This window comes from Diadema antillarum, unplaced genomic scaffold, assembly GCF_040938485.1.
Source record: "Diadema antillarum isolate AM-2024a unplaced genomic scaffold, OU_Dant_1.0 seq00000113_RagTag, whole genome shotgun sequence".
Lineage (NCBI taxonomy): Eukaryota > Metazoa > Echinodermata > Echinoidea > Diadematoida > Diadematidae > Diadema > Diadema antillarum.
This window is the reverse complement of record NW_027271197.1, coordinates 473,836-498,471: the sequence shown is the minus strand read 5'-3', so window position 1 is coordinate 498,471 and position 24,636 is coordinate 473,836. Positions and strand designations below refer to the sequence as shown.

At 37.2% G+C, this 24,636-nt stretch overlaps 1 pseudogene; it reads left to right on the top strand.

The window, feature by feature from the left end:
* The first annotated feature begins 968 nt into the window (after positions 1–968).
* LOC139727056 (uncharacterized) lies at positions 969–23,777 on the top strand (annotated as a pseudogene).
* The last annotated feature ends 859 nt before the right edge of the window (positions 23,778–24,636 follow it).

Sequence of the window (24,636 nt, the reverse complement as noted above, 5' to 3'; positions counted from 1 at the left end):
AAATACTACAGGAGGGTTTGTGTCGAACTTTTTCCTCTAGCCTTTTTGGTTATTTGTTTACATGTAGCTGTGGAGACATTTTAGTGCCGCAGTTGTCGGAACGAAACAAGCGAAAAAACCAGCTCACCCTATGGCCTATCATGAGTCCCCGTTTGTATTGTTTTTCTTATCAAATTTGATTAGTTTGTTTTTAGAGAATGAAGTTACGCAGTTCACCTATAGCTGTAGGGCATGATAAAATGATAAAGAAACGGAATATTATGCACTATTTGTATAAATATTTCAAATTCTTAACGGCAACCAAATGATCATTATCAAACCATCAGTTGAGTATTTTCATTGTTCTCATATCTCTTCAATGCCACCTAGTTCTATTTCGTAATATGCTTACATAATGTATATACACCGAAAATAGTTGTGATAATAGTCGAACATTAGTTATGCAGGCTTCAAACGAATGACTACCGCTATACTCTCTCTGGTATGAACATGTCATTTTGACATTTATATTCTGATAATCTGAAGATAAGTTACCTATAATCTGAATTATGACAAAATAAAATTCATCCATTTTCTTTATCACTTTATCTAATGCCATGAGCGGGGGGGGGGGGGGGGGGGGTAAGAGGTCTCTTCCCTACTTCACTAGCCTGAGTGATATGAAGTTGGTATATATACGTCCGATAGAACTTGCAAGAACTGTTTATACGGAAGAAACCTATTCACAGTGCTTCCATATAAACAGACTGCAACAATCTTAGGTTGGAAGTCTCACTTACAAACATCGACCTGAAAGTGAGCTTTCATCTCTGTATTCTAATTCTTATTCGAAATTCCGTATTGAGATCGCTACTGCTTAATTCACTATCAAACTTAAAAGAGAGAGAGAGAGGGAGAGATAGAGATGTAAGCGTTTCTGCTATAATAAAGGATTTAACCAAAAAAAAAAAAAGAACAATTACGGACTCATGATAATATTTATTCAGTTCGCTATTGTAGATATTGTTGACCTCCTTGTGACGTCACGCACCGCGCCTTGGAGCGACTTGGTACGGCTAGGTACGTCTAGTCATTTAGTCATCATTTGGAATGGACGTCGCAGGGTAGGGCGAAATAAGCTGGAATTAATAAAATGACGAATCAGTTCTTTAAACAGTCCTATCCCAACTCCGTAATCATAAAATCTATTTGATGTATGACAAGACAAGTACTAGGCGAAGTTACCTCCTTGATATGTGACTATAACAAATTTAGTGGCGAGATCTAACTTACTTCTAAAAAAAACACACAAAAAAAACCAAGGTCACCTTCAAGAACAGTGAATCGAGTCAAGTGTGTTTCCCCTCTCTCCTCCGTTGTCAGAATTTGAATCTGGACCATGTTATATCAAAACAATTCAAATTATTTTGTTTTCGGGCATAATAAGAATTTATAATCAAAACACCAATGTTTTTGTTAAGAGTATATTTGACATAAATATAATGCTTTTAAAATCATGCGACTTTAAGTCGTTAATTATCGTTACAATGGTATCCTGTGCTAGATTGAAAAAAAAGAAAGAATCAAAACCATGTGGACGGAAAGGTTGGAAATTCAACTCGACTGCTGAAAATTATCTTTAAGACAGTCGATACCACTTCCCTCTAAAAGAGGTAATGGTCAGTTGGCATTTATGACAATTATGTGGCCAATTTTGCTCCGGTTGATCAATTTCAGCTGTTTCCGCGGACCACGAGTGCGTCAGGGAGTGTGAATGGCCGCCAGCACCAAAGCACTGCCGGTATAACTTCAGTCTGGAGTGGTACTACGCCATGTCCAAGGCCTGCTACGGGTGTCCCTACAACCTGACCGATTGCTCTCGACCCCACTGCATTCCACTGAATGGCGTTCATCGACCGATCACTGTCGTCAATAGGATGTTTCCTGGACCCGCTGTTGAGGTATGAAATGCATTAATGGACCACTCTGCATAATTTCAGGCAAATCCCAATTTCAGTGCGTATAGGGAACTATATTATTCCAAGAATATCTTCGTCCTCCTCCTCCTCCTCATTCTTCTTCTTCTTTTTTTTTTCTTTTCCTGTTTATTCTGCCTCCTTCAGTCCTGAAAATTATTGCAGATCACATAATTTTGTGTGCGCGCATGCGTGTGGTGTGTGTGTGTGCATACGTTGCAATAAAGGGCACTATGGTGTACAAATGCGTGGATGAAGGTTATGCGTATTTCCTGTGAGACGAAGCGGAAATGTATGTTCCTAACTTTTGTCTGTCATTTTAGAATAGATAGCACACATTTATTAATACTGTTTGCGTTCACGTTGCTATTATTCAGGTATGTAAAGGAGACACCATTGAGGTTAACGTCTACAACCACATGATAAACGGTGAGGGCGCAAGCATTCACTGGCACGGTTTCCCCCAGAGGAACACGCCCTACATGGATGGGGTTTCCATGGTAACGCAGTGTCCGATAACGGAGTTCACGAGCTTCACTTACGAGATGGTGGCGGAACATCCGGTATTCACTGGTGGCACGGTCACTCTGGAATGCATCGTTCGGACGGAATGTTCGGAGCACTGATCGTGAGGGAACCCGCTCAGGTGAAGTTATCATTGTTGATGAAGAAGCTTCATTTCTTCATATAGCTACTACGTAGGTTTAATACCTTGTCAATTTGTCCTATAAAATGTTATCATTTTTCAAACACATTCATACACATTATAATTATTTTTATGGGTCTTATGCATCGCCCTCTTCTATCTACATATCTATCTATCTAACTAGCGGCAGTCAGCTGATCCGTAGCGGCAGCTATCATGGGTCGTGGAATGCTGCTCTCGAGACGAATGATTACATCTATTCAAAAACAGCTGAGAGAAATAATAGTATTATTACAAGCTTGAGCTGGTAAGATAAGCAACACAGCAAGTCTTCACCCACCCTTTTCTGTGCTATACATTTCAATGAGGCGGAAAATCGCTATCACTTATTTCAAATATCACGCAGAGTTCCCGATGTACACATCAACACTAAGTAAATTGATGTAAGAATACACCTCTACATGCACCTCTACGTCAGAGATGGAGGAAAATCCCAAATATACACTTTTTAATACACGAAAGTACTGCCAATGAAAGAGAATAATCATGGGCTAAGCACTTAATGTTTCAGCCAGAATTTAACTAAAATTTAGAATCAAAATGGAAAACGTCGTAAAAACAAACAAAACTTTTCTACGACATTTTGATATATATTCAATATTTGCTATATAACCATGTCACAAAATTTCTCTAAACGCGCACAGGCGGATCCACAAAGTTCGCTCTATGACTACGACCTGCCCGAGCACGAACTCCTCATCCATGACGTCCCCACTCTGGACAAATTTGCTTCTCATCATTTCGACGACGGAAGCGGAAAGCCGGACTCGATCTTGATCAACGGTAAAGGACGTCGCGCTCCCTTTTTCGATGCCGAGACGAACTCCACTGTGTTTACGGCTAGGGAGACATTACGCGTGAAGCAGGTAACCGGATGCCAAGTTCCCATTTTCAAGAATCTCTCTCATGCACGCGCGCGCGCGCACATACATACACACACACAAACACACACACACACACACACAAACAGGTAAACACACACACACATTCCCACAAATACACAATAAACATATGAAGGCTGACTAGCGGCAAATGTTATGAAAATTACTGACCCAATGGGAGTGCAACTGACACGATACACCGTCATACGAACATACCGCTAAACAAAACAATTCTATACTTGTTTGTTTGTTTGTTTGATTTATTTATTTTTCTTCCAACACAATTTCATACATAAATCAAAATTATTTTCAGTAATATCACATGGAATATCAGTAAGCAGATTACAAGTACATGATTCAAAGAAGGAAAATCGATGTGTAAATTAATTTCATTAACAAATCATAAATCGTATTACCAATTTTCCAAATAATTATCTGAGAAATTATGCGGAAGAAGGACTGCCACTATAAGCAAAAGCTTGAGCACGTGGCAGCCCAGGGACCTATCTACATAATACACAAAAAAAATTATATTGTTTGCGGAATGGAGAAATACTACAAAATATAAAACACTGTAAATACATTATGTTTTTTATATATGTATAGTGCATAGGTACGAATAAGAGTAACGTGAAATATGATAATGATGATGATGATGATGATGGTGATGTATGATGATGTTGACAGGGTGATGAAGAAAAATGTGATAATGAAGATGAAAGTGATAGTGGTGATGCTGAAGATAATGGGAATGAAATGAAATGATAGACACAGAAACATTGCGTATATTTATCGTAGTTTTAAATCCAATTTACAGGAAAAGAAATGTGATCATACAAAAAAAATATATATATTCAAATGCTATATTCATAGATTGTAATCTGACAGTAATGTAGTTTTCAATCTAGCCTTGAAAGAATATAAATTTTTACACGATTTAACATAATCTGGGAGTGTATTCCAAAGATTTGGTCCATTGTGTCTTATAGATTTTTGTGCAATTAATAATCTGGGATTTACTAAATGAAAATTTTGCGAATTACGAGTGGGATATGAATGAACGGTATAATTCAGTGTAAAGAAATCGTGAAAAATGTTTGGAAGTAAGTTGTTCAAATACTTATACATAAAAAGCAAAGAATGTAATTATATTCAATGTTTTTAACTGATAAAAAAGTGAACTGGTGTGGGCTAAGTATTGTGATCCAGTGCAGATGCGAATAGCTTTCTTTTGTAGTAAATAAATAGGGTTGAGTTTAGTTTTTGAACTTGTAGCCCACACTAGATTACAATACATAATATTTGGTAGGATTAAAGAATTGTAAAGCATAAAAAGAGTATGTTCAGGAAGATAACTTTTCATCTTTGAAAGAACACCTATATTTCTAGAAATACAGGTTGTAACATAACGTATATGATCATTCCAAGTTAGGTTTTCATCAATAAAAATACCTAAAAACTTAATAGAACTTTTACGTTCAAGAAATACATTGTCAATCCTAATATTATTTACAAGATCATCTGTGTGAGTTTTCATATGCTTGAAATACATATAATTTGTTTTATCAATATTAAGTGATAATTTATTATTCTTAAACCAGTTGGAAACATTCGGTAACTCTGCATTAAGTGTAGATACCAACGTTTCTATATTATCGTGGGAATAAAGAATATTCGTGTCATCGGCATATAATATAAATGATAATATAGACGACGAATTAACAATATCATTGATATATAACAAAAAGAGAAGGGGACCTAATATTGAGCCCTGGGGCACACCACATTTTATCGGTAAAAAATTTGACGACATGTCATTATGTATAACATATTGCTGTCTACATGATAAATAATCCCTAAACCACGAGAGCGCAACACCGCGGACACCATAAAACTGTAACTTTTTAAGTAAAATATCATGTTGTAACGTATCAAACGCCTTAGATAAATCCATAAAAACTCCTATAACATGTTTTCTATTTGCCATTGCGTTTGTAATTTGATCATACAACTGGACCAAAGCCAAATTTGTAGAATAATTCTTTCGGAAACCATATTGATGTAAATTCAGAACTGCATGATTTTGCAAAAATTTATAAAACCTATCATATATCATTTTTTCAAGAATTTTGGAAATACTAGGAAGAATAGAAATTGGTCTATAATTACTAATTTGGCAAGAATCATCTTTCTTAAACACTGGGTTTAACTTAGCAATTTTTAAAGAATTGGGACATTTTCCAGACTGTATGGAAAGGTTAAATATGTGAGTAAGTGGATCAGCAATTTGATATATAATTTGTTTGAGTACTAACGTGCTTATTCTGTCACATCCACTTGCCTTACTAGAATTCAACTTTTTCGTAATATTAATAATTTCTATGGGATTTGTAGGGTTTAAAAATAACGATGAGGAAATAGGGTCTGTCAAAAATTTCAAAAAATCTTCATTTACATCATCAAATTGTTTTTGCCAGATTAGGACCAACATTAACAAAAAAAAGAATTAAATGCATCTGCTACATTTTCCTGATCAATAATACAATCGTTTAATTTAAAGTCTGTTTTTGGTAATTGTTGTTCTTTCTTCCCAACCAAATCATTTATAATTTTCCATGTGGCCTTCATATTTGACTTAACTTGACTCAACTTATCAGAATAATATACTTTTCGTGAATCTCTTATCACAGTTGTTAATCTATTTCGGTATATCTTATATTTTCTCAAATTAGAATCAGTAGGATCATTTATATAAATCTTATAAAGCCTATTTCTTGTATGTATTGAACGTAATATCGATTTTGTTATCCAAGGCCTCTTCCCATGTTTATTATTCTTTTTAAACTTTACCAATGGATAATTCTTATCATAATAATATTGTATTTTTCTATCAAAATTACCATAAGAGGTGTTCACATCGAACTCACTGTAAACATCAAACCACTGTTCAGATGCCAAATCTGCTTTAAATGATTAAATATTTTGAGGCGTTTCCTTTCTATACATTACAGGTTTGGATGAGTTTTTAACAAAAGACTCATCATAACATATAACAAATATGGGAAGATGATCAGATATATCAAAATATAATAAACCACTAAAAATTTCTTTATCAGAAATATTAGAAAAAATATTATCTATCAAAGTGGATCAAATATTATTAATTCTTGTTGGTTTGTTTATATGTGGATAACATCCATTTGAATACATCAATTGAAGGAACTTTTCAGAGTTTCTATCTTTGTCATAATCACATATCAAATTAACATTAAAATCACCCATTAGATATATCTGCTTATTTTCACGTGAAAACGCTGCAAAGCATTTTTCCAAATCTTCCAAAAATAATTCACTATGAGTATTCGGGGGTCTATAAATCAAACCGACAATCGTATTTTTATTCTTGGAACGTTCTATTTCTACAAATAATATTTCACATTCTTCAAAACAAATATCAGCTCTTACTTTATATTGCAGGTTTTCATGAATGTAAAATGCTACTCCTCCGCCTCTTCTTCCTTCACGGTCTGCTCTAACCATATGATAATTTGTTAAATTAAATAGATTTGCTGAAGTAGAATGCAGCCAAGCTTCTGTGATACCAATAACTGAAAAACGAAAATCATCTACAGTATGAAGAAAGGTTTCAAAAGAATCAAAGTTCTTATTCAAACTCCTAGATTTAACATGTAGCAAACTAAAATTCTTCGAGTTTCTGAAATTCTCAACGAATTCCGTAGTTGTATAATGATTACTGTCAGAAGTTGAAGTCTTTAACTCAAAACATGATTGCTGTCTTAAATCCATTTACACAGTACGTAACTGTATTTTGAAATCTTTTCAATTTGAATTCAATTCAATATAATGTTACACAAGAGGTTTCTGTGCGTGAAGGATGAATGAAAAGAGAAGTGAGTGACAATGATGAAGATGATAATGATGATGGGGATGAGAAAAGAAAAACACGTATGGGATGATTAAATGAGAAAAGAGAGAGAAATAACAAATTCGTCACTATACACCTCCACGAGCATCTTAAACTTCTCGACCACTTAATGACAAAATAAGGAACCAGTTATTGTATTTTTTTTTTGGTAGTCGGATCGCCTATCCAAAATAACTAATTCTTATACCATCATTATACTATCATACTTCATTCATGAAATCAATTACATTTGTTATTTCCAACAGAAACAGTATTTTACAGATATTGAATACGCAAAAATTACATCACAAAACATAATAAAAAATAAGTTTACAGAATATTCCAGTTATATTCCATTATATTACAGTATATGTAAATGCAGCTTGAAATGGGGAGGAACGCTGAAAAGCAGTGGTTGTACGGTGCATTCCTCCTACACGTAATACAACAAATCATGATTGATATACTGTTATACATAAAAGGAGGAATTACAAAAGAAAAAACATCATAGAAAAATCCCTACACCAATTTGCTGTCATGCAGGAAGAAAAAGGAAGGAGAGAGAGAGAGAGAGAGAGATAGATCACTTAACAAGTAATCAGGATTTAAGGCATTCTCAAAATGGATTTAAATCAAAGCGAGATCAGGTAAATCATTGTAAGTTCAAAGTTACTCTGTGATATGTTTCTATCTTCTAAGAAATATCATCGTACAGCTTATACGCAATTAGACAAAGGGAGTATGTTACATGTACAAAAACAACAACAACAAACAAATGCATGGCTATTATTCTGACCATTGAGCTGGAGAAAACAAAAATGAAGCAACAACTAAGCCAACAATTATTCAGTGTAAATTGCATTGCTACTAAATGATGGCTGTTCACTGTTTTTTGTTTTTTTTTTAGGGTTATCGTTACCTCTTCCGGGTCATCAGTAACGCCATTACCAATGCCCCCCTCAAAGTCAGCGTGGACGCTCACAACCTGACCATCATAGCCAGCGACGGGCATGACATCCAGCCTGTCGATGTCGACGCAATTTTTGTCTACGGTGGTGAAAGGTGAGTTAAAACATATAAGTTTGTCTTCTTCTTCTTCTTTTTTTTAGCTAAGAGCAACGAGTGGAGAAAGGATAATGATAACATGATGATGATGATGATGATGATGTTGATGAAGATGATCATGATGGTGATTGGACGGTGATGATGATGATGGTGATGATGATATTGATGATGATGATGATGATGGTGATGATGATGATGATGATGATCACTGTCATGACTGTGACGATGATGATGATGATGATGATAATGATCACTGTCATGACTGTGACGATGATGATGATGATGATGATAATGATCACTGTCATGACTGTGACGATGATGATGATGATTAGGAGGAGGAGGAGGAGGAGGATGGTACTGCTGACGATGACTGTCATGATTGTGACGATGATGACGATGCTCGCTGTAGTAATGACCACGAAGAGACTCCTGGTCACAATAACATTTCAACGGAGACAGTCATGAAATTCAGGATGAAAATATCAAGGATAAACTTTGTGTCCAGCGAAGTTTAGGATAAAATTGTCAAGGACAATAGGGCCTATATTTGTGCAATGATAACTTCAATGAACTAATGGAACGTCATTGTCAAAATCCTTGTTTTGTTTTTGTGTTCTCTCCGTCTTCCTCTTTCTGAATAAAGATGTGAACAAGACAAAACTCATGTCTTATGAAAAACTAACCTAGTGTGACCTAGAGTGCTAGAGTGTGTCCAAACATTCAGAGGTATTGGTGAGTGTTTTTGTTGCTTTTTTCAACCATCAGATCGTATAATTCAATATCAACATTGTGGTATGCGCTTCATCAAGGGACTGTGAGAGATACGCACCCCCCCCCCCCCCCACACACACACACAAACACAATCAAAAGTCTGCATTGCCGCAGAAAACATTGGATTTGAAAATTTATCTCATGATGAGTATCATTATGGCTTTCAGGTTTGACTTCATTCTCGAAGCATACGAGGACACGGGGAATTACTGGCTTCGCGTCAAAGGTTTCGGGGGAGCAGGTGATGTCCAGGAACTAGCAATAGTAAGATACGAGGGCGCCCCCGACGGTGACCCAACTGAACCGGAAGATATCGACAGAAGCGGTATCATCTTACAAGAATTCGACGAACCCGCGTCGGAAACCGTCTATACGATCGACGAAGTGATTTCGATAGGTATTCCTTCACAAACAAGCAAACAAATCAATGAACATGACGAACGTCTGGCTAACCCGTTTTCTTTTTTTTTTCTGAAGGAATGCCCCAAGCTGTGTCTGCAGTTACGCACCGGATATTTCTTTTTTAATCTTCTTTTTCGATTAATGGCGGACAGCGATACGTTACCTTCTGTAAGTTGTCCTTTTAGCAGAAGACCCATATTTTCTACTACTTTTCAAACTATATTTTAGTTTTTTCTCGTGCCTATTTATGTGAAAGCACGGGGAATAAAACTGTGCTTTTATTACTGTCTTTTACTTTCTTATTTTTGAATACGTGACACCATCAAACATGTATGCATATGCGGTCAAAGATAAACGATATTTAGAACTACACTTTTTTTTTTACTATTCCCGCAGTAGGTGTCTCAAAATGTCATAGTATTATATCTGTAATAATTGTCATTTAACGTATACTTAGTACATCTTTTTTTCGTTTCGCCAACATTAGGTAACGATGTCATACCACAAGAAAACAAAGTTACTCATTACATCGCGTATGATTTCTACAAGGTAAGGTTCTTTCGAAGGTGAAATGGTAATTTGTAGCAGTGCCTGTCATCCAGACACCTTTCATTTCAATTTCATTTCAATTTATTTTCATATTTCTCACATATATCACAATATAAAATAAATTGATACGAAATCTATACAGAACATAATTCAAAATAGAACTTCACCGGAATGTTCAAAAGTTTGTCTTGGTATACACAAGGTCTGTATACATGCGAGTTAAACTGAGATCATAATGCGAAAAAAATATGATGGGGCCTGCGTAAAAGCAAGCTTGTATAGAGCCGCAGGTCCCGTGGTAAAATCAGATTAGGGGAAGCATAAGTACAGATATTTTTAGACCATACTATAATTGGGGGATCCGATTAAAACGAACAAGATCAAATCAAATGTTGCTATATAAAATACAGAATAAAACACTGAAAGGTCACATGTTGCAACTATAACCTACTACAAGTAAGGACATTGAGAGAACAACAACTGAGATTGTAAGGATTTAAGTGGGTGTAGAGGTATAGATGATGACGTAACAATTGGCATAAATACATAAATGGAAGGTGGGCTAAAAGAATTTTGTCGTGAATATAAAATATACACACAAGGACAATGGAGCTCAGGTGTCAAATTCCAGCGGGGTCCTAAACCATGCAGGCCGTGTGACCATGGTAACAGACAGCTGCCACGCGCAAGAATTCCAACAATCGAGTGTAACAATAAAAACTTAGAGAGCGCAACAGGCAGACTGATCGAAGAATAATAATGTACATGGTTAGGATCCCGTCGGACTACTACTAGAAGATAAATGAGATAGACAAGGGAGGAAATACTGAGCAACAAGTACTATACAATATGCATGCCGTAGCTGCTCAAAAGATATTGTTTTAATTTTCGTTTGAATGAGGTTAAAGTGGTGCAGCTTGTAAGTTCCGTAGGGAGTTCATTCCAGTACTTAGGTCCAGTGAACATGATAGTTTTTTTCGCAAAAATTGTTCGGGTACGTGGAAGGTGATACGCATAACGTTGGCGGGTTGGATAATCATGAACTGTATAGTTTCTTGTGAACATTTTGGAAAATGCATCTGGTAATTGGCCAGTTGAGAATTGAAACATAAACAGGCAAACGTTGTAAGAAAATAACTCAGGAATTTTCAAAATTTTATTGCTTATAAAAAGTTCATTCGTATGCGATAAGTATCCAGCGTGGTTTACAATTCTAATAGCGCGTTTTTGCACAATAAATAACAAATCGATAAGATTTTTAGAAGCATTTCCCCACGCCAGAATCCCATAAATAAGATAGGGAGATATCAAAGTTGAATATATACTCTGTAGAATATTACATGGAAAATAATAACTAAGTTTGTTTAGAACCCCTGTATTTCTAGCAATAATTCTACTTACATAACCAACATGGGTTCTCCAAGATAAATCACTATCAATGTAAAGACCCAAGAATTTTGTGCTGTTGACCTGTGACAAATCAATGTTGTTGATCTTGACAGAAATAGGTAGTACAGGTGGGGAATTACTAAACAAAATATAATGAGTTTTTTCAAGGTTTAAGGAAAGTTTGTTTGCAAAAATCCAAGATTGAACAGAAACAAGTTCTTCATTTATTATGTTTATAAGTTCATCAGGATTTGGATGAGAAAAGAACAAATTTGTATCGTCTGCAAAACAAACGAAGGAAAGGATCTTAGATGAGTTCTGAATATCGTTGATATACAAAATGAAAAGAAATGGACCTAACAGGGAACCCTGAGGAACCCCGCAAGAAATTAACTTAGGTTGGGAATCGTGACCGTGGATACTTACAAATTGTTTTCTATTTGTCAGATAATCAGAAAACCATTCTAGCGCCTTACCCCGAATTCCGTAATGATTTAATTTAGGGTACATGCAGGTAATATGAGACTGCAGGTAATATGGCACGCGTGACTCAAAAACCCTTATTACTCCACCTGAACCACTTCCAAAATGCATATAGCGCCATTTATAGTTTTATATCATCACGCTGCTTAGTTCTTGATGATTTCCTGCTCGCTGACTGAAAGTTTGGTGAGAATATCACCAAATACTGAAAAGATATGTGGAAATTACAGCATTTGTTAGCCTCGATATAAGATTTGACATTTCACAAATTACACTGGTGTAAGTAAAGTTATTGTGTTTGAAATCAATTCTTTGCATTTTACGTAAGCTCATTGATTGGTTTAACCAAAGAAAGTGTGTTTTGGTCTATGTACTGTACTAAATATGTGTTATATGGCTTCAAAGGGGACCAACAAGACCCAACAAGCTGCAGGTAATATGAGACGTCAATATGGCGGACAGGTTTTATTGACATCTCTGATTTCAATTGTCTTGCCTAATTAGATAGAAGCCAACATCAAAATACCTCATTTTCTTCTCTGACAGTTTTTTATATTCAAAGTATATAAAAAATGTATCACAAAGTACAACACACAGCTATATGAACATGTATGTAAATTAATATTTGTGTACTTTAGATAGGGTGCTTCCAAATTAATGCCACAATTGATTTGGTGCGCTATAATCTTCAGTTTTAGTGTTATTTTATATGTGTTAGATACTGTACACGATTACTTCAAATATTTGAATTCACAATTTTCATAGTTTTAACCATAAAAGACTGGGGTCTCAACGTTTTGTGTGATATTTCCGCAGTTTTTATTATTTTTTATCAATTTTGTTTTTGCAACAGAGCTAGGCCAGGCCTAGCTCAGTTGCAAAAAAAAAAAGAAAAAAGAATAATAAAATATAATAAAAGGCCCATCAGGATTATCTTTTTTTCTCTGAACTTTTGTGCAACATTTGATACATATTTTGTAAAAATAAAAGTAAAAGACCTTTACGTAATAATCTCATGTCGGTAATGAAATCTCATGTCGGCGTCAAATTTGAGAATTTCTGAGATTTGTGTACAAACACACGGAAAATGGCGTTTCATGCTTAAAATCAATTTTTGGCTTAAAATTGTGTTATTTGTCTCAGTTTTAGATAATATTCATATGATATCTCTTAAAATTAAATAGTCAAACAACACCAATAGAAAAAAATTCATGAATTTAAGACATAAGATTGTCATTTTAACATTGACACAATGTCTACCATGCACAGTCTCATATTACCTGCACATGCAGGTAATATGAGACTTCTGCGATAATGTCATAATTTGCATATTAACTGTCAAGAAAAATATTTGATTGGTGCAAATGCTATATAAAAGGAAGGATGAATAGTTGCTAATTCCCAAAAACAAAGTTTGATGGGTTTCTCTGTATGCATCTTCATGCCAATTATGCAAATGAGCTTAATAGTCTCATATTACCTGCATGTACCCTATAAAGTAAAATATCATGATCTATTGTATCAAACGCCTTTGAAAAGTCAAGAAAAACACCAACAGTATGAGATACATCATCTATAGCATGAGCTATCTTATCAATAAACTTGAGTAATGCGTGAGTTGTACTATGTTTTTTGCGAAATCCAAATTGAGAATCAGTAAATATTTTTGACTGAAGAAGAAAATTAAGGGTACGTTTATACACAAGTCTTTCGAGTATCTTTGAAAAGGAAGTTAAAAGGGAAATAGGACGATAATTACTAACAAAATCTTTTCGCCCTTTTTTTAAAAATGGGAACAACTCTGGCTACTTTCATTTTACGAGGAACTTTACCTCTAGATAAGGATTGATTCAAAATAAAAGTAAGGGGTGAAATTATTTCATGAATCACGTTCTTTACCAAAAAATTTGTGATTCCATCGTATCCCGAACTTTTTTTGTTATTTAATCTATCAACAATCTTTATTATTTCATCTTCAACAATCGGTACAAAAAATAAAGATGCCACATTCCTATTATCCAGAAAAGAGTGAAATTCCTGGTGCGCTGAAGGGATTTTATCAGCCAGATTTGGGCCAATGTGTACAAAGTAATCATTAAAAACTTCAGCTATGTCTATGGGGTCGTCAATACGAACATCATCCTCTTGAACATAACTAGGAGCATTATTGTCAGTATTACATTTCAACGCCTGATTTATCACCCTCCACGTACCCTTCACATCATATTTGCATTTATCGAATTGATTCATGAAATACATCCGTTTGGCTAACCGTAATGAAGAAGTAAGGATATTACGATACCGAGTATATCGGGACTTATTCATAACAGTGGGTACTTTACGATATTTACGAAACAGTTTATTTTTCTTATTAATGGATTTTAAAAGTGATTTAGTAACCCATGGCTGCCGAGGTACTTTTTTATGATTTGATTTAAAACATTTACGACAAGGGATAACAGTATTGAGCTGAGTAATGAAAATATCTATGAAAATATCAAATGATAAGTTTACGTCATTTTGATTATAAACAATCGACCAATCAACGAGTTTTAACTTTTCTCTAAGCCTGTTAATATTTGAGTCTGACATCACACGAAAACCGGCAGTGTTGTGCACACTTTCTGTCAGAGTGTCAACGTTACCAATAAGTGCATACACAGGAAAATGATCAGAGATATCAGTAACCACAATACCAGGTGAAATAGGAGAAGATAACTTGTTAACAAATATATTATCGATTAAAGTAGAAGAAATATCAGTGATTCTTGTAGGTTTTCTTATAAGAGGAATGAAAGACTTAGACAGCATTTGATTGAGAAATTCTTGACAATTATGGTTATCGTAGTTTAAAAGATTTAAATTAAAATCACCCATAAGAAAACATGATTTATTTCTGAAATACCGGTTCAACAAAATGCCATCGAGTAATTCAACGAACTCAATTAAATTCGAATTTGGTGGCCTGTAAATTTCCCCGACAATTACATTTCCTTTATTTGGTACTTTTATCTCGATGAAAATACTTTCAAAAAATTCTGTCATAAAACTGAACTCCTCTAATAACCGATGGTTTAAATTTTCTGTGACATAAAAACCAACTCCACCTCCTTTCTTACATAATCTATTGTTTGTTATAAGTTTAAATTGATCAATGTGAAACAAGGAGGAAGGTGACTTCTCCTGTAACCATGTTTCACTGAGGCCGATGACACCATGAGTAAATCGTAGTTCATCAATGAATAGAAGAAATTGATCAAAATGTTGGTTTAAACTCCTTATATTAAAATGAGAAATGAAAAGTTGATTTGGGTCAGAATGGGATGATGAAATGAGATCTTTTTCTGAGCAGTAATTTGCAGAAAACATATATGCTGGAATGTCATTTAGATCAAAATCTAGTTTTAATTCATCAGATTCTGTAGTTAAGAACATTTTAGAAGCAAAATTATCATCGTTCTCATTATTTGTAGTGGTTACGGAACTTCCACCTTCCGATAACTGAACATCTGCAAGAGTATCATTCATATTCATTGGGATAAAACTCTATGCAAATCATCCTATTTTCCACAGTATTTTCGTTGAGAAATGTGACAAAATGAGCAGGAATACTAAACATGACATATTGGCATTGACCAAGATACATGGTGGTAAAAGACACGGTATAATATTTGTCCTGGGGACATGTATGCACCTGAGTAGCTATTGCCGACATTGGGAAAACATGTTTACGTAAGAACGGGGAAAAATACACCAGCATCAACGCATGGAATTCGGAAGTGCAAATAGCGAGTGAGCGAATAAAAAGTACTGGGGTTCTGCAAACACGAATGGAATGTGTCACTCGATTGGATAACGCGTGAAACAATGTATACAACGGATACAGTGGATACATAGATTCAACTGGTGCGAATAACATTTCTGTAGGTTCAATTAAGAATTGCGAACATGTGACCTTCCCTAAGAGCAGACATGCACACTTGGCATTGCTAATAAATACGAAAATGTAACATTTAGACAAAAACGCAAAAACAAACAAAAGAAAAATAAGCATGTACAACACTGGCTCTATCTTAGAGCACATCACTGTCATCACAAGTGATAATAAGGTGACAAAAAATGTCAAACTATACATTTCTTAGAGTCATGAGATATCGACTGCCAACCCACCCTCCCCTCCCTGATACAATTTACAATAATTGCAGACTTAAGCTTGGTCCATGAACTGAGTTTAAAATTGAGTTGGTGTAGTTAAAGATAAGGTTCATTAAGTAAAGTACACTGCATCATAGAAAATGAATATACCAAAACCCCTCAAAAAGGGTCCTTTTGCATTATACCGTAAGTTTGTAGTAAAGCATGGAGTGAGTACTTCAGAATTCATGAAAAAAATATACAGTATGTATATTTAAAAGAAAGATGCACTCCATTCTGGCGTTCCCCCCAATCAACCATTATAAATCAGAACACATCTGAGAAAGTTGTGGAGAGAGAGAAAAAAAAAACCAGGCAGCAGTATAACTGTCTATATTATAAAAATACATAATGTAGTTTTATGATCCTCCTATTGATAACAAAAATAATGCATTTATCTGAATCATATGCCAGAATAACCTTTAAAGAAAGACATACTCTTATAAACAGATAACATTTAGTGAATTTAGTACATATCTTGTTGGTGTTTATAGTGACAGTAAAAAAGGAGAACATAGCATTGGTTTTACGTACCAGCTTACGATATAATGTTGTCTGCCCCTCCCCCCCCCCAAAAAAAAGGAACAAAATATCTTGAAGATGTTATAACAGTCTTTCCTCTATGAGAGAAGCAAAAGAGGAAATGAACACACTCAAGGATAGGGGTAAAATAATTAAGCTTTTGTGAATCGTTGCGTATATTACCCGGGGGAGAGCCTCCTGACCCACACACAATACACTGAGTCGCAGCTCAGCCGCCAAACCAGCTATAAAACCCTGCTTCTAATCAACATGGCAGTTGGTCTACTTCTCCGACAGGAATTGATACATGTGTCGGTAGAACATCAAAATGAGTAAATATGATGCCTATATCAGTAAGAAAATGTAATTCGGCTCTTTTCCCTTTTCGCTCCTGTAAATATGACAAATGTATCATCACCTTTGATTACATTTTATTCGACTAGCCAATAATATAAAACAATTGCCATTACACTGTCACGTATTAGATTAGGAAACTGGTTTCAGTAGTAGCAGAGTTTATTTAGGTCTACTAAATACATGGATGAAGAAGAAAAACAAAAAGTGAAAGGATATTACTCATGGTATAGATTCCAGTCTGTAGCAGCTTTTTCTTTCTATTTTAGTACAACCTTGGTTCCCGCGAGTAGTATTTTTGTGGAGACTCCTTTCTGCTTTCGGAGGTCGTAGGCAATCTTCGCAAGCTCACCTCTCCGAGCTTTCAGACTGGGCGGTAGATCTGTACGCACGGTAATTCTGCGGTTGGGGGTTCCTAGGTCATCGCTAGCCCGCGGTTGACGCTGCTGTGTATCGAACGCGTTGAGAACAAGGTTCCTGTCGCGCATAAACACAAATCTGGCGATGATAGCTCTCGGGGGAGGGTCGCGGGATGGGCCACCAGTGGCCTGGTTGGAACCGAGTCGCGGCGAGGAAGTCGATGAGAGTTAGCTAGCTGGATGCCATCAGCATCGGTCGCGCTGATCCCGAGATAAATGAAGACATCGTGAAGAACCCGATCAATTTGCTCATTTGGTGATTCCGTTACTCCGTAGAATAGGAGGTTACTCCGTCGGCCATGAATTTCCATAGCGGTCAACTTATCGTTGAGTTTGGAGATCTCGTCCGCCATCTTGTTAACAATATCTGGAATGATGATACCTTGTAATGATGTTCGTAAGATCTTGATTTCAGATTTGTTATCTATAAATTTTTCTAGCTAGAGTGAACTCAGTATAGGCCCAATGCCACTTCAACTGGAACCGCGTATGTATCTCCTGGCCTTTATAGATATCAGCTTATCATTACGAGAATGCTCCTTATAGTCACAGCCGCCCACGCCCTGGCCTCGCTAGGCCCGAACAAAAATATATATCTGGATCTTTAAACATCGTTGTTGCATGACAATATCAGCTATAACGTCAGATGTACGCTGTAGTCTATTTGGCAGTTTTGCTATCGTTAGTACGCAAAAATAGGACGATTCCCTGCACCTATGGGTATGTTATATTTGTAAGATTTACTTTTTATTTCATATTTGTGTTTGAGTTATGACGTTTATGGTCGACATCCCTACCCCTCCCCCCCCCCCCCCAAAAAAAAAAAAAAGAAAAAAGAAAAGATTATAACATTGATGATGATGATGATGATGACAATGATTATGACAATGATAAGACTGTAGTAGTAGTAGTAGTAGTAGTGAAGATAACAGTAATGACAATTACAATGAAAATGACGATAAGGATAATTATGACATAACGATAATGATGATAATGGTAATAACAATGATAGTGATTTCTGTCACGCCATCGAAAATTTCACTCTACTGCAGGTCAACAATTACAATTTCCACGACCCGATTCTGTATCCCATCGAGGACATTTCATCGACGCACCATCTCTATTCACCCCAGCTAAACCACGTGTCGTTTAAGTTCGCTCCGGCCCCGCCCCTCACACAGTCGGCTGACATCCCTGCTGAAGATCTGTGTGAGGCGAGCGATGTGCTGAACATGGCCGAGAGGTGCACAGAGGAGTACTGTGAGTGTACCCATGTCATCACAGTCCAGCTCGGTCAGGTACGGAGCGTTCGTTATACTGATTTCGGCTGCCATCCATAATTATGCTATGATATTGCTTTCACCTTCATACGCACTGAAACGATGGAGCTCCCCTTTAAAGGCTATAATCATGATCATAACATAAGTGGTGAGGATTTGCGCAAATATTGTAGTAATAAATGAGGGCGTCAAGATGTGTAATCAGGGATATTGTCCACATTCAACATAATTATTTGAACAGTCATGTATACCTCCATCTTGGACTGTGGCCGCAAACGACGGGTCTGGACGGCTTATCTCGATGACAGTGATTTGCTATTGACACAGGTTGACAGTCAATTCTTTATTGCAGGTAAGAAGGCTGTTTTGACTGTAAACACAATTATGAATTAAGAGAGATGAATGTGCGCATATAAATAGAAACCTGCAACTAGTGATGGCCTTAGACCAATAACCTTCTACATAATATGGCGCAGTTTCAACGTCTAAGTTCACACAAGGTATGGCAAGACACCCCCCCCCCCCCACTGTGCATGTGGGTGCTGTTCGTTATTCCCAAGATTCGTTATTCCGAAACACATAAATTCCCTATACCTAGAGGTTCGTTTATCCGAAAATGAAAAAGGGTTCGTTAATCCGAACATTTTGTGGCGTTATTCCGAAGGTTCGTTATTCCTAAGGTTCGATCGTTAATCTGAAAATGAAATAGGGTTCGTTATTCCGAAGGTTCGTTGATCCGAAAATGAAATAGGGTCCGTAACGGACCTTCAAAATAACGAGCTTTGTTTCATTTTCGGATTAACGAGACTTCAGAATAACGAACCTTATTTCATTTTCGGATGAATGAACCTTCGGAATAACAAACCATATTACATTTTCTGATTAACGAACCTTCGGAATAACGAAATTTCGGAATAACAAACCTTCGGACTAAAGAACCTTCGGAATAACAAACTGTAACCGTGCATGTCGTGTCTGTCTGTCTTTTTGTCTTTTTTCTTGACTCTTAACTGCCTGTCTGTTTGTGTGTGTCTGTGTGTGTGTGTGTGTGTGTGTGTGTGTTTTGAGTAGAGAGCAGGTAAGGTGGTGAGGATTTCGGAAAGGATGTTTGATTGTCTTGTGGTCGGTCTGTTTGTTCTAAAGGAGGGGGCGCTGTGGCATAAAGTGTGGATAAGACTCCTGACTTCCAGTTGGATGACGCGAGTTCGATTCCTGCCCAGTACTTACGTCCTTGGACAAGATGTTTTTACCCACCATGTCCCTCTCGGCCAGTTGTATAAACGGGCACCTGGCAACACTGGGGTAATAATAATGGGAGGGCACTCTGGTAGAACAGTGGTAATACTGAAGAGGCTAATAAGACCTGATCATTGATAATAATGTAAAAGAAGTTGTTGCTGAAAATTTCGAAATGAGGTCATACTTTTTTTCTGTCTGCGTCAAAAGAAACATGAGATACTTGAACTAAAACATCTCAAGTTTATGGACTTTCCTATAACAATCGTTATGCCAGTTGACATTTACGTTTTTACTCAGCTACATCGGCTGTTTCCTGGGGTTACAACCCACTCTTCGATCCACTTGAAAAGTTGATGAGGGTATAGCGACATGGGCTGTACATAGTCCACATAATAATGTTGACATGGCGCAACGCGTTCAGTTTAGTAACCTTAAACCTCATTTGTCTTTGCCGGATCCGTATGTAGAAGGAGGGACAAGCCAGGGACAGTGGCCGAATCAGGAGACGAATCATTGTTACTAATCGGTTTTATTCGAACGTTCGGAACATGGCAGATGTGTGTAGTGTAGATGGGTACATTCAACAGCGCCCTCTAAAATCCTGCATCCGTTTCCCTTAAAGGCACTCAATCGTGGAGAGTGGTTTGTGCGGCACGGAGACGAACGCAGCACGCTGCCTCCCCCATTCTGTATCAAAAATGTAGTGACCCCCGAATGAGAAAAGCGCTGGCTCAATGGGTCAGCGAACAACACGCTAGACTACAAGAGCTCTGTGCTACAAATCTCCTAATCCAAAATGGCTGTCCGAGCGAGCCACGAGAGCTTCCGAATGGACGCACACTCTCAGTGCGCATGCGCATGAAGAGAGGCCAAAAGAGCCACGCGTCTTCTGGCCTCTCTCCTCCAATCACCGCAGCTCGCGGTGACAATGTTTGTATATGATGCGTACACACACACGCACACACACACACACGTGTCTCAGTGACAGCATTGTCCCACACGTTTATGGATATAGCACCGAGTCTGGCATTGCGCAATTGCATGCACAAACTTCGGTCGTTCGGAGTTTACGTACCATAAGGGATGACGATCGGCTGCCTTTAAACAATGACATGACTGATATTTCGATGTTTAATGTCTTTTTTTTTAAACATACAGACAGTGGAGCTGATTCTCATCGATGAGGGCGTTACGTTTGATGCCAGTCACCCGTTCCATATGCACGGCTATTCCTTCCATGTCGTTGGCCAGGACAGATTGAACGGCACTGGCATCAGTATTGAGGAGGTCATTGAGCTTGACAAAGCAGGTGATCATACAATTCAATTTAATTAGAACGTCAATGTTTGGGATACTATCAAGAAATGCATAAGCAAACCGAACCAGCAAACCAGAATAAGACACATAAAGTCTCACAGATGGATAAAAGTATACACACATTTATCATGATAGCTGTCATTCTAATTACTAATCATGGCCGTGCTTACAAATGTGGTGAAGGCATCTCTCCGGGTCTCCGTCCGCCCCACATATCCTTGTCGCGATTTAAGAAAATACTTAAATGAATGATTGTAAATAGTGATAATACTTATTTGACGCATGAAGTCAAGGACTGCTTGAGAAGTAAAGGCATCCCAGTCATCTGCGCCGCCGTCGAATTCTGAAGTCTCTTATCTGACCCGTTATTATACGTGTTTTTATCACACACAAACACACGCACACACACACACTCACACTCACACACACACACACACACACACACAAATGAACGGTAACCATTAGCTGAACAGTAAAAACTTAACATTGCAGCCTGACCTTGATTTCTATTTCCGAATTCAAACGATGCTCAGCGAGAATCATAAAAGCAGCTGTACATACCATAGACATTTTCATCAGGCAGTTTTATTCCGGCAATCTGTGATTTGTTATTTGTATGATGTATCAAAACATTATCATCCTTTAGGTCTGATAGTAAGAAATTTGGACCGCCCTCCCATCAAAGACACCGTCATCGTTCCAGACGGTGGTTACACCATCGTCCAGTTCGTAGCAGACAACCCAGGCTGGTGGTTCTTCCACTGTCATCTCGAGTTTCATGTGGCAGTGAGTATATCATTATTGTAGTATTTCGAAAAAGGCAGTTTTTTGCTTGATCCTTAAAATAAAAATTCACGTATATTGACATACTTTTTTATTAAACCACCGGTTGGTGTAACATTGACAATGGAAAGAACTGTGATTGTTGCAATGACAGTATCATAATATCATGTAAAATGGACTATTATGATAGAGGGGTAAAGATGATTTTCATGACCCCATAAAGTTTATACCAAAGCATGATAGTGGTATTGGGGATTTTACGTGGGCCATTATTGCAATGATTGTTGTTATTGCTTACATTGTGATTATCAACATTTATATATTCAAATTGCATATGTTCTCTTTTTCATTGTGACTATGGGATGATTCTAATGGAAATTATATATTCTAATGATGAAAACAACATTTCGACGATGCACAATTCTTGACAATGGTAAATCTGCGGCATGAACAAAGTCGGCTCCTCGTGTGTTAATTGAAGTGAAGTGCGATGACTTTGTGATCTTCTGACTCTGATATTATTCGCTTTCACTCACAGATCGGAATGGGGCTGTTGGTCCACGTGGGAACAGACGCCGATCTTCCTCCCGCTCCCGACAACTTCCCGCGCTGTGGGAATTGGCCTTTCGCCCCATCGTTCTCGACCGAGCAGCCCGCGACAAGCCCGACAGGAAACGGCGCGCACGCAACCCTCTCGCCCTTCGCAGCTGTCTGCGCCGTTTGTGTGTGGCTGTTTTCAACATGGCTACATGGAATGTCCCGATGATTATCGATGGCGACAAAGAAACGAACTCTTAGCAACTTCTTTGAAGACATAACTATTCAGACTAATATTTCTCAATTGAGCCTCGATTCTTCAACTGACTGTTACCTCAATCTATATTCCGTGTTTGTGTAATTTATTCCGATGAAGTCAGGGTGTTGACATCTAGGCCTAGTTGTCTTTGTCAGTATGAGCAGCTGCCTTTATTTTCGTAATTCCCTGTTGATGTTATCATTTATATGTAGAAAGCAATGCAGCTTGAATTATGAAAACTGAGTACCTTTATGAATGTTTCTTTAACATTTCTTTTCTTCAGTGCATAATGCTAACTTAGAATACCAGGCTGTCTATGTTCAAACATGAATGAAATTACATTACATAGTATAATGTGTGTGAATACATGAATACCGAATCGAAACAATGCATAATTGTTATATAAGGTAGGCCAGTTTCTGTTTCCTTTTCATAAGGAATGCCAAACAATCGGATCAATGCAGAAAGTGGTTAAATTCATGATGTACCAAAAAGAAAAACAAAAGTATGAACTGGTAAGCTTTGGAGAGTATGACAAATCAGCAACTCTATAAATGTGACGGAGGTGTTGAGCAGTTCTCCATTTGTTTCGTGAACAAAGTATCATTAAATCCCATATTTTTGAAATATTTTGGATGCGTATATATTTTACGGGCAGTGTAAGTTATTCTAATGATGAAAAAAGTCTCCCTTTGTGATTTGTTGAATTTCATTAGACAGTGTCACGGCCCAGCTGGAGGGGAAAAAAATTGTCACAACAGAATGATTTAAAATCTAAGTCAGAGGAGATGTATATTTTCAAACAAACTTTGTCACCAAAGAAACTTATGAAATAAACAATAAAAATTTTTGATAAGATTTACGATTTTCTGCCGGCTTGTAAAGATAACAGAAATTGTAAGGCCAGTAATTACGATAGTTATTTTCTAACGCTTACTAAACTCAATGGGAATATTTTACTATTGAGTAATAATGCTCGTAACCATGGTAACACTGTATTGAATTATAATTTTTGTGTGTATGTGTGTGTGATGTGTATGTGTGTGTATGGAGAGAGAGAGAGAGAGAAAAGGGGGGGGAGGGATCTGGGGACGGTTGCGAGTACGATCACTCAAGCTTGAGTTAAGAGTTTTCAGATTTAATCACTACGTTAGAAACGGAAACGTGAAAGCTGGGGCCCCTTGTCAAATCAGGGTCATCCCCCGAGACCGACCCCACGAGTCACACCGCCCACTAGTTCGACATTAAGGCAAACAAGGCCCACGAGTTCGACACTCTAGGCAAACAAGGTCAACGAGTTTAACACTCAGAAAAAAAAGAAAGGCCACGAGTTCGTCACTAGGTAAAAACGACCTACTAGTTCCACGCTACACCACGGGGATTAATGAATAGGTCGCTTGGGCCTTGTTTGCTGGGTGTCGAGCTCGTAGGCCATAATGGTCTGATTAATGGGCTGTGATGACTCGTGGAAGTCGTGGGCTGTATGACTGGTGGCTTAATTGTGGGCTGTATGATTCGTGGGCGAGGAATTCGGGACGTGCCGCCGTCAAATCATGTTCAACAATGCAGTTAGATTTTAATGTTATAAATGTTCAAGATTATCAAT